At 40.8% G+C, this 12,593-nt stretch overlaps 1 protein-coding gene and 1 long non-coding RNA gene across 4 annotated transcripts in view; one reads left to right on the forward strand and one right to left on the reverse strand.

Annotated features, from left to right (window-relative positions):
- The window catches only part of FAM3C (FAM3 metabolism regulating signaling molecule C), a 39,884-nt gene that overhangs the window by 19,419 nt on the left and 7,872 nt on the right, over positions 1–12,593 (forward strand). The window lies entirely within an intron of this gene.
- On the reverse strand, positions 55–8,832 carry LOC310883183. The gene is made up of 2 exons (XR_014573362.1): positions 8,096–8,832; positions 55–3,263 (listed from the first exon to the last, which is right to left on the reverse strand). It is a non-coding gene; the product is annotated as an uncharacterized lncRNA (long non-coding RNA).

A 12,593-nucleotide genomic window follows, 5' to 3' on the forward strand; every position in this document is an offset into this window, starting at 1 on the left:
GAACACAGTACTCAAGGTGTTAGCGTTCATGAAGACACATAATCCACAAAGTGATTATATGAAGGTGCTTTATTAGGCGCCGGAAGTTAGGGGCATGCCTGCCCAAATCTAACTTCGTCTGATGTGTTTTCTTAGTTCTCTTTTATCTCCTAAGATACTACATATGCATTAGGTTTCACAACTCATCTATGCATATTCATTTCCTAGCTCCACCTAGCCTCGCTTCGTATGCTAATTATCTTATCAGTCCTTCTGCACTTGCGTACTACTCTCTGGTGGTCGTCCGGGTGGTCGTTGGGATGAAGTAAGATGTCTTCATCAGAGTTGAACTTTTTAACCTTTCCTTTTCACGCATGCTCTCTGAGCCCTTGGTCTCAGTCCAAACCGCAAGGTTGGTTTGACCCAGTTCCCAGAGTCCAAGAAGCCCCAGTTATCTAGATGTCTTGCAAATTGAGCATTCTTTTAATCCTCCTTACTCCTCATCATGAATTGGTGCATTCTCATGTTACCCTTGCACATATATTTTGTATCTTCCAAGCGCAGCCTCGGAACAGTACATCGCAAATGTAACATACTAAACAATGTTGTATTATTTCTTCTTCTATTACTAACATTTCCCCCCTTTGAAAGCATTTCACTCCTTTCAAGGAGGGCAAATGCTTTCACTAACTAACTAAAATATTTTACACTCAGTGCTCACCAATAATATAACCACGGAAAATTACATCATTAAGAATCAAGGAAATTACAAAGATTAGGATTGTCACAACATTTCATAAGTCCACCACTTCTGCTTTATGTTACATTCGCTCTTCTGGTTGGGTTCACTTGATCTGAAACTGATCTTGTCTATTTGGTTTTCATTCCATTTCACCTCCTGGGTTCCTCAGATTCTTTCTCTGAAATCCAAAGTTGTTAGATGCCGGTGGAGGATATTGAGGATGTGGTTCCATTTACCGAGCAATAGTTTGCATCACTGTCCGGTTCCAGGTTGTCTTCCTTAGAATCAGACTTTTCAGCATTATAAATGTTAACCAAATTAGTACCCCTACAATCACCAATATAATTATTGTCTCCAGTAAGGACTTAACCCAGTTACTAATATTCCATCCACTAAAAATTTTATCCAACCAGCTTGTTGTCATATCTTTCTCTTCCTGTTCTGCATCTTGTTCCACTCGAGCCAGTTGTTCTATGTCATGTTCTACATCAATAGTCACATTTGGAATGTGGATGCAGCAATGATCAATACGATCTTTTAGAAATCCACATACTCCATGTTCCTTTAATAACAGTGTATCTAATGCCAATCGATTTTGTAGCACCATTTTAGTTGTAGATTGTAGTTGGATATTAAGGTCTCTAAAGCCTTCTTTTGTGGCTCTCGCAAGCCTACTCACTTGTCCTGTAAGTTTATAAATCATTTCCCTATTTCGATAAGTAGCTACCTTTGCAAATAGAGATTCTAATGCCCAATTGAATTTTACTCCATCCGAGGGTTCATGCCATATATCTTCATCTGCCCCTTCTTCTAAACTTCTTTTTTGCCCTACTAATTTGTAGGGTTTCCAACTTTCCCTTAAAAGGAGACTTTTTCCATATTGGACGCAGTGTGGGGAGGGAGTCCTAGAGTTATTTCTTTTACTTCCCCATCTATCGGCGGGTGTGTAGTCCAAGTTCCATCACTGGCTGCCCATACAAATTGTCCTGGACTTTGTATGGTACTATAGCTACAATCCACTGCGACTTGACTAGCCTGGCTATTTCTTTCCGAATTGTACTTAATTCCTCGGCAAGCACATCCTGCCCTAAGAGCTATCAATACCGGAAGTAAGTGCTCGATATCTTCATTATTACTGTCGCAAGTATATTTCTTCTCACAAGTCCACCAAGCTACCTTTGTTGACTCTTGTCTACCACTACTATCAACCCGGCTTACTGTATAAAACTGATCAGTTCCATTCTGCTTTCCCTGCCATTTAATACACCATGATGTATTCCCTCCATACTGGAATTTCTGCAATAAACTTACTGTCCAATCACTATCTCACCCTTTCATTCCTTTTGGCTCATTTTTCTCTTGACATTCCCAAACAATCTTTTCTCTAACTCCTTCTACTACACGTAGTTCATCGTAATAACACTGTTCCACATTCTTAAATCTGCCTATCATTATGAAATGGTAGTTCTTCTTCTTTTCACATTCAGACCTTGATGTTGGGGGCTCAGTTTCCTATAGTATTGTGTAACATTTATCCTCTCTAAAACTTTCACTTCTTTACATTGAATTGTTTCATTTCCTTTTACTTGGGGCAGTGGGGAGGTTATTATACCCCACTCAAGCGGGTCCCCTGTTGCTTTTGGAATGGGCAAACAAGCAGTAATTCTATCAGTTCCTTTCATTATGGCAAAATCTTTAATCAATCCTACCAGTAAATTCTCTGATGGTTGCCTAGGTGGGATCTGTACCACTTGTGTCCATGGTGCCTGGCCCTCTCTTTTTCTTCTAGATCCTTTTCAGTGGGCTACCAATATTCCTTTATCCAATTTCGGATATACCAATATCTCTCTTATCCCGTAATCTGTGCTATTTTCATGTGTTACCACGCACCGGTAATTTCCTTTGTTGACTTTAGTAACACTAAACAGGGTTCAGGTGGTAGCTCCTCTCAGTTGTTGGCCCAATTCTATGGTTTTACTTACGTACGCCTTCCCCTTCCATCCAGCCTTCAATCCTGTATTGTCCCTGGTTGTGTCTACGTATATTTCCTGGCTCTGTCCGGAGTCACTTATTTTTTTCCCAGACCACCTGTAGAGAGCTAATTGTTATTGGTTTATCGTTGTGCATTCCACATTCCAAAGTAACATTTTCTCCTCTGAATATTTCCTCTTTCTTATATTTTTCTGGTATTTCTAGGAACCCAATTACAAGGTATTTACACAAAACAATTACTGTTATCGTTACTGTTGTTAAGAACCCCAACATTGTATGGTTATACGTGCTTCATCTGTAGTTTTGTATCTCCGATTGCTCGCACTGACCAAAATTCGGGAACCTTTTTCACCCGAGTATAATGAATCCAAGCATCCACCCCTTCTACCTTTAAAAGTAGTCAATAATACTTGATAAGGTCCAGCCCACCGTTCTCTCAGGGGTTCTTCATTCCAGTTTTTAATGTACACTTGGTCACCTGGCTGAATGTTGTGGACAGGATTTTCCAGTGCCAACGGTCGGTTCCACACCAGAACACTTCGAAGTTGAGCTAAACTTTTACCAAGAGACAATACATAATTATAAACATCCTGGTTCCCTGTTATATGCATATTAGGATTTGGTTCTGGGGATTCATAAGGCTTTCCATACGTAATCTCGTATGGGCTTACTGACATTCCACTCCTTGGCTTTATCCTTATTCTCAGTAAAGCTATAGGCAAAGCTTGTGGCCATTGTATTTTGGCTTCCTGGCAGATTTTACTGATCTGTCCCTTTAGAGTTTGGTTCATCCTTTCTACCTGTCCACTAGATTGGGGTCTCCATGCAGTATGTAAATTCCAAGAAATTCCTAATAGCCGACTTACGTCTTTAACCACAGATGAAACAAAGTGCGGCCCCCTATCCGAGGATATTCCTAATGGTACCCCAAACCTCGGAATAGTTTTCCATTATGTAACCATTTTACTGTCTCTTTAGCTTGATTGGTGCGACAGGGAAGGGCTTCTGGCCATCTGAAAAAGGTGTCAACCCCTACTAACAAATACCTATATCCCCTAGTCCTAGGTAACTCTACAAAATCAACTTGCCAGTAATCTCCTGGTTCTATTCCTACTCTAACTCTTCCCATTTCAGCATGTTTTCTTGCTACTGGATTATTTTTCAGACAAATCTCACACTTTGACATTACTGATTTTGCCATTGTTAACATATGTGTAGAGATAATGCTACGTTTTAAAATGTTACCATTGCCTCTGCACCCCAGTGACACTCATTATGTCTTGTCTGAAGTATTTCTCGCATCACCAAGGGGGGTATTACTACCTGGCCCGTAGCGGTTACATACCGTCCATCAGAGTTCTTTCGGGCCTTTAGGAGATGTGCTAATTTCTCATCCTCTGGTGAATATCTTGGTTCCTTGGGAAGATTAAGACAAGTGGGGCCTACCTTGAGTGGTACCAAAGCCATTACATTCCACACCTCCCGAGCAATTTGTCGAGCTGCTCGATCTGCCAGCCGATTCCCTTCTGATATTTTTGAGGTTCCTCCTTGATCAGCTTTACAGTGCATAATAGCCACTTGTTTTGGTTTTTGTACCGCATTTATCAAATTTAACACCTCCTCTTGATAGCTTATATTGGCTCCTTGTGAGGACAACAGCCCTCTTTCTTTCCATAATGCTCCATGAACATGGACTACTCCAAAAGCATACTTTGAATCTGTCCAAATATTTACCATCTTTCCTTTACTCAGTTCCAGTGCTCGAGGTAGGGCTATCAGTTCCACTCGCTGTGCTGATGTTTCAGGTGGTAAAGGTTTTGCTTCAATTACTGTCTTCAGGGTTGTTACTGCATACCCTGCATATCGTGTTCCATTCTCCGCAAAACTACTACCATCAGTAAAAAGTTCCCAGTCATACCTTTCAAGGGGTACATCCTTCAAATCCTCGCGGCTGGCATGGGTATGTTCGATTATTTCCACACTATTGTGTTCCAACGGTCCTTCTTCTGGAACAGTTCCTAGAAATACTGCTGAATTTAACAGGTTAGTTGTTTTCAAGGTTACGTCATCTTGTTCAGTTAGTATTGCCTGATATTTCATCATTCGGCTGGGTGATAACCAGTGGCCCCCCTTTTGTTCTAAAACAGTTGTTACCATATGTGGTACAAAAACTTCAATATGTTTTCCCATTTGAAGGCAAATAATTTTCTACTATCTTTATCAAGAGGTATGCAAAAGAAGGCATCCTTTAAATCTATCACAGTAAACCATTTATATATCTCTCTCACAGATGTTAACAATGTGTAAGGATTAGCCACTACCGGGTGAATGTCCTTTGTTATTTCATTTATTGCTCTAAGATCTTGTACCAATCTATACTCACCATTCGGCTTCTTTACTGGAAAAATTGGAGTATTATATTCCGATTTACATTCTTCCAGAATCTGATGTTTGAGAAATCTGTCAATAATTTTCACTGTCCCCTGCCTAGCTTCTATCTTAAGTGGATATTGTTTGATTCGAACAGGTTTGGCTCCTTCCTTTAATTCCACCTTTACCGGTTGTGCCAGTTTCAACTTCCCTGGTATATCTGTTTCCCATACTGTTGGTATAACTGCATTTTCTACTTCTCTTGGAATATTAACAAAGGGTTTATCTTTGATCATTAGGATTTGTCCTACTTTGGACTCAGGTACCTTCATTATTAATTCTCCATCCTCAAAGGTTATTGTTGCATCTAATTTAGCTAATAGATCCCGTCCCAAGAGTGGAATCGGGCATTCTGGTACATACAAAAATTCATGGGTTAGTTCCTTACCCCCAAAACGCAAATCAAGGGGTTGTAAGAATGGCCGTCCCTCCTCCTTCCCTGTGGCTCCAATTATTGTAGTTGTCTTAGTTCCCAATCGTCCTTTTAAACTATTTAACACTGAATATGTTGCTCCTATTACATTTACAGACTAATTAACACAGAGAAAGAAGCTCCTGTAACCAACAACAACAAAAATTCAAGCCTCTCTCTTCGTTTCCTAGCTTTATTTCAACTAGTGGACCTGCTAGGGTAGATGCCCCAGGTCCCCGTCATTTCTGACTGTTGTAAGTTTATCCTGCAGCCTAAGACAAATTCTTTCTGATATCAGGGGCTGATTGCCCTAGAAAGAGGCTAGCCAATTGCCTCTGTTTGTTTTCTGAAGCCAGGTCCAAATTTTCTGTCTTTTTTTTTTTTTTTTCGTTGCATTTCAAAGTTGGTCCAAAAATTCAAAAATTCCATAGGGTTTTCTTTTGGACCTTGTTGGAACAGATTCTCAATTCCCAATTTAACCAGATTTTGGTATTTACATAATTTCCGGGGTGGTAAGGGTCTCGGGGGGGGGGGGGGGAAGGGGTCGGTCAGGGGAATGCAATGGTTGAAAGTTCCCTGAGCGGTCCCATTGGCAATCTGAGCTCACACAGGAACTCAGGTTGTTTTAAGAGTTAGCTGCTTTTCTGTTTCCACGACAACTCTCCCGGACCCATCACGGTCCCCCTGCCCCAGAGGGCTCACACCGCGATTTTGAGATCTCAGCCTCGGGTTGAGGCAGAACTATTAACATTCCTACATCCTCTTTCCCTGCTCATTCAACTTCAAACAGCTCTGTTAAATACTACATGCCACAAAACCTTTAACACCTTCAACAACCCTTTTAACACTTCCTTTATCTTCCTCCAGCCCGTACTTTTCTAATGCCAACACCAAAGGCTCAGTCAGGGGCCAACTTAATTCCATACCTTTTCCCTCCAAGATGCTGAAACAACATATCAGTATACAACATTTCATCCTATTTTCCTTCTCTCCTCAAAAACAACATTAATTGCAAGACACTGTTATAGTCGATTGATCCATAAAGCGGCCATTTAGTTTATTTATTTAGTTTATATATTGGCCACAATTGATTGCAATACTTAGTGGAAATCCTCTTGCTTTCCGCGCCCCCCCCACTCCCCCTTCCGACAATATCCTTGCAATGTGCCAATATACACCCAAGGAGGCTTTCTTTAAAACGTCTTTGTTTTGGATATTACCCATTTCCTTGATTTCCCATTCCCTTTTATTTATTTATATTAATTACTGTCCCTTGTTTCAATTTCCACGCAAACCTTTTTATTGCAGGTTTTTACTATGTTTTCCTAGTCTTCTCAAATGTCCCAATTCTCTGGGATTAAACTCCACATACAAACTTCACTATTTCAGATTATTAATGACCCCCGTTCCAATCGTAAATCCACAGGACTTCGGAAAAACACCTGAAGCACTCAGCCTTCCATCTTCTAGACAAACAATACCACCTTTTCCACAAAATTTACATTTCAACAAGGCCGAATTTCAAGCCGAATGCTAATTTTTCTCATGCACTTTGTTAGTAAGCCTACACAAAACAAGGAATCACTCCTGTCTATCCATCAAGACGGGGGTTTAAAAGGTACTGAGGCCTAAATAAATTCGCTCTCCCCCTTCTTACCAAATTCCCAGGGCTCAGGCCCGAACCACCAAAGAAGTGGCTCTCTGTTCTACCGCTTTGATAATCAGTCAGCCCCCCTCCCCCGATACTTGGGAAACCGACCAAACACCACCGCAAATATACTGAAACTTTTAAACTGTTATTTAGATAATGCTCCCACCTTCCTCCTTGTCACACTCAAAACATTTAAGAACGAAATAGGATTGCAAGATGCACCGCCGGGCCCGTGTATTGGGCACCACCAATCAGCATTTGGATAAAGCAGCACTTCTTTTCGGTCTGTCATGCGCTTCGTTCGTCTCCGGCCGCTCCCCTCGCGGAGAATACGGAACCGCGGATCGGAACTCCGCACTCGCTTCGCAGCGATGCTGCATCTCACTCACAACACAATCACGCAATCACACAGAGAGGCCCCTTGCACTCTCGCTCACAAAATAACATTAATTGTAAGATAGTATTGTACTGTAAGGTTCCGTTTTCTGGCCAACTTTCTTGATCTTCTAGTTCATACTGTGGCCACCAAACATTACAGTAATCAACCAGTTTACCCTTTCGTAACTCCTGCCCGAAACACCCCTCCTTCCAGTGTGCTAGTAAACAGCCCAAAGGGGAGGATCGCGGTACCGAAGCATTACCGCCCAGAATACTTTTAAGTTTTTCCATTATCAGCTATAGCTTTTACCGAACCGAACCAGATGCTGAGCCTGCAGCAAAACCAGACCACTGATGCCGAACCTGCAGCGCTTTCGCGACTGTCTGACGGACGGCGCCTAGGCTTACCACGGGAATTCCCTAGCCCAACCGTGCGTGGCTTTCGCCGCGTCTGACCGGCAGGCTCCCAGACCAGATCGGTACCGATTACCAGAAAGCACCTTTTTCTTACCCTTTCAGAGGTACGTTGTGAGCAGCGGGGGTCGGTCGCGGCCGATGGCTCCCCGAGAAACTCCTCGGTGCCGGCTGGAGCGTGATCAGTTCGCGAGCCGCCTCAGCAGTGCCCACGAGGTCCCACCTGGGTCGCCAAAATGTTAGCGTTCATGAAGACACATAATCCACAAAGTGATTATATGAAGGTGCTTTATTAGGCGCCGGAAGTTAGGGGCATGCCTGCCCAAATCTAACTTCGTCTGATGTGTTTTCTTAGTTCTCTTTTATCTCCTAAGATACTACATATGCATTAGGTTTCACAACTCATCTATGCATATTCATTTCCTAGCTCCACCTAGCCTCGCTTCGTATGCTAATTATCTTATCAGTCCTTCTGCACTTGCGTACTACTCTCTGGTGGTCGTCCGGGTGGTCGTTGGGATGAAGTAAGATGTCTTCATCAGAGTTGAACTTTTTAACCTTTCCTTTTCACGCATGCTCTCTGAGCCCTTGGTCTCAGTCCAAACCGCAAGGTTGGTTTGACCCAGTTCCCAGAGTCCAAGAAGCCCCAGTTATCTAGATGTCTTGCAAATTGAGCATTCTTTTAATCCTCCTTACTCCTCATCATGAATTGGTGCATTCTCATGTTACCCTTGCACATATATTTTGTATCTTCCAAGCGCAGCCTCGGAACAGTACATCGCAAATGTAACATACTAAACAATGTTGTATTATTTCTTCTTCTATTACTAACAAAGGTACGATCTCACCAGAGCCAAGTACAAAGGGACAGTTACTTCCCTGGTCCTGCTGGCATTTCTGATGAAGGCCAGGATGCTGTTGGCCTTCTTGACCACCTGGGCACGCTGCTGGCCCATGTTCACCTGGCTGTCGAGCAGCACCCCCAGGTCCTACTCTGCCAGGCAACTTTCCAGCCACTCTTTCCCAAGCCTGTACCACTGCATGGGCTTGTTGTGCCCCAGGTGCAGGACCTGGCACTTAGCCTTGTTGAAGAAAGGAACTGTTTGAAAAATTATTCAAGCCCTGTATTTCTAATAACAGTATTTTTAACACAATATTGTTAACAATATTATGTCAAGAGTATTTAACTGAATAACTTTCAGTAATCCTCATAACTAGAATGTTAATGTTTATTTTTAGGCTGTTTCTTTGCTCTTAGGTTGCTACTGCTCATTGTCACCCACAGCATGCCATTTTGTATGATATAATCTATCCACTCAATTTTGAATGTCATGTGGCAGAAAAGACATGCTGTTAGTATAGTCAGAAGTAATAGATACATTTTTTTAAGAATCAGCCTTTGCCTTCCATCTACATTTAAACTACCCCAGTTTAGCTGTTTCTCAGCCCATGCTATGTAAGTACAGCGTGGTACAGATAGCACATGCAGCAGTCAGCACTAATTCTAGAGCAAATGGCAACATTTCTGTGAACAGCAAAACTCATAAATAGGATAAATGATCAGTTAATGTTTAGGTCTGTAAGATCTGTAAGTACTGGATTATATTTTCCATCACTTTATTCTCTAATAAAAATAAAACTTAAAAAATATTTTTATGTGATCTAAAAAACTATTTCTGGCTGCTCGGTTCTCTTCATTCATAGCATTCATTCCCTTTACAGCCTTGGAAAATCTTATCCAGTCTCCCTGCAGAGAGATTTTTTGTTCACGTTCCAAAATTTGCCAGCATCTCAGCCTGGTTGCTAGGAAGCTTAATATCTGCAAAGATTTAGGATGATTCACTGATGAAAAGTTATGAGACTGCAAGTAGTATTTTAACATCAGGACTGTAGGCTTTTTAAGTGTCTTGCTTACTGGTTAACTAAGGAGAGATTGTTGTTCGTGTCCCCCCAGAAATAAGAATATTTCATTGAAGCAAGTGATGAAAAGTAGTGACTGTCAAGAAATCCTCTGTTCTTTTAATATTAGCGCACAACTTAATGCACAACTATTGGGGTCTTAAGTTCTGTTTCAATTGGCAAAAAGCTTTGCTAATTCCTTGTGAGGAGGACTTTTAATGTATATTGAAGTGTCCATCAGCAGAATTGATTAATTTTATATGATCTCCTCCTTTGTTCATAATGCATTTGATTTCTCTTTCAAAAGCTGACATCATTTCTTGATTGTGAGTTTTCGGAAGAATTCTAAAACTGGTAAACTACTGCCCTCCTGTGAGAAAGCATTCACATTACACCCACTAGTATTTGTGACAGCACACAAGCTATCTCAGGTGTGTAGTGTCTCAGAACTGTGAAGGGACTTATTTTATTTTTAGTAGCTCTTTTTTTAGTGATGTTTTTTGACAATCCTGCAAAACGTGTTTTTCTGGTTAAGTCAGGATTGCTGAATTTTTCTTGATATTCTTCTTTGTGCTTCCAAGACGAGGAAGCAGGAACAAGGTTTCATAAATTGTTCGTAATGTTTACAGTGTAAGTTTTTGCTCGGTATTAAACAAGGGTGTCATTTAGTTTGGCAGTACTGGAACTACTGGTATAATTTGCAGTGCATTTAAGTGCTCGGTGTTTCCTTTTTATTGTATAGGTATTTTGGACTGCGGTGGGAACTCTGGTCTGTAGAATTTCAGTTATGGTCTTGCTTTTCTGTATTGGAAGGGCATAATCCAAACTAGAAAACAATATACTGTAGTCATTGTCAAAATATTAAATATTGTGGTTGCTATGTGATGGGTTTAGAAGGAGCAAGTTATACCTCTTTACTAGCAACTTCTCCATACAGTTTTTCTTCTGTAAAGAAGCCAGTTCCATATTTGTGCTGCAGTAACCTTATAGCAGGATGTTACAGCATCCACCTTTAATAATTATTTTACTTCTGGTATTCATATTTGCAGGATTTTTTTGTTATCTGAAGTCCATTATAGCTGTTAGGTGTGTGTGGTTTTTCAGTGCCTAAGTAACCCAGTGTTGGATTTTTTTTGACTTGTGTTTATTTACAGAGAATTGTAGTTAAAAACGAAATGAAGTTCTTACTCTTTTTGGTAAATTAAAGTTCACTAAATCTTCTGTGACCAAAGGAATGCATTCAGAGCTTCACTGGTTTTGTTTTTTGTTTTCAGTCTATTTGCCATCTGTTTCTGTTGCTTAGAATTGATGCCTAGACATGATGTGAAAATGATGTGATCACAGAAGTAATGGTCTTCCAGTGGCTAAAACGCTTCTGGAACTCCCTACTGACCAAAACTGAATTCTGTATTTTAGAAGAAAATTACTAGTCCTCTTCTAATCACAAATGTTTGGCAGATGATATGTTAGAGGGTTGACAGAGGAATATGGAATCTTTCATCTCTGGTTACTACTACTTTAAAACCGAAGTCACCATACGAAGAGTTGCCATTAACTGGTAGTCATTCACTGCCTCTCTGAAATCGCTGATACTGAGTCTGTTCCGGATATGGAGTTGTCTGAATTCGATCTAAATTTTGGCTTGTATCTTCATCCTAAGTGCAACAGACAACATCAGAGAGGAAGGTTCTATCCTTATTTTTTTTAACACAGCATTTCTTGTTTCTGGCTCATGAGTAATGAATTAGTATGGGATGAGTAATGAATCAGTATGGGTTGTTTCAGTGGTGTGTGCAAGGATGCAGTCCTTCTGAAACATAGCTTAGAACAGTTGCTCAGACATGACCTGAAAATCATGTGGTCACAGAAGAAATTACTTGAAAAAAGTTTTGAAGGTAGCAGGGTTGTACAAGCTTGCCAGCCCCTTCTGAGAGCAAGCTGGGGAAGTCAAAGCAACCCTGGTCAGGAAGGAATTGACACATTTGTTAAAGTGTGTTTGGAACTGATGAGGTATGCTCCACTGTGCTTATGCTGAAGTGCTTTCTTAAATCTGAGCTAAAGACTTCTTAACTGTCTTCATAGGGTTTCAATCCTTATTCCTGTTTCTCCTTGCTTATGTTAACGCTTTTACTTCTAGCTTCAAAGTGGTACTGCCAGAATATTTAGGGCTTCTAGGTAGAACAGAGAGTTTCATACAGTGCCAGTGAAAAATAATGAGGTCATCTGTGAGCTTCCTCTCACTGGAGTGGTACCCTCACCATGGCCCAAGGCACCGTAGCTAACAGTCTTAACATTCCCATTAGCTCTTCCTTACAGCTTCCATTTCACAGTGTGTCTGTACTTTCTGAGCTCCTTTTCTGCTCTGGCTTTGGCCAAACAATGTTGTCATAGATTGTGGTGGTTTTGTTGAGATGTCTAATTGTACTCCGAGATTATAGTCAACTTCTGTTTAAAGTCCCATCAATACATTAACTATTTCCATTGGACTTTAGATACTTTTATCTGTTATAGGAAACCTATCTGCTTTGACTTTCTTGTTTAGTAGTGTGATGCTTCAGTATTCATTTTAAATACTTTGGTTCAGTCATTAACGATTTTGAAAGTCATTCACTCATTAACGATTTTGTTCATCATATGCTTAAAAAAAGCTTAAAATGTTGGTTACGTGACTGTGCTAAGCCCCTCAAATTGGTCTT

The sequence above is a fragment of the Anser anser genome, assembly GCF_964211835.1.
Source record: "Anser anser genome assembly, chromosome: 1".
Lineage (NCBI taxonomy): Eukaryota > Metazoa > Chordata > Aves > Anseriformes > Anatidae > Anser > Anser anser.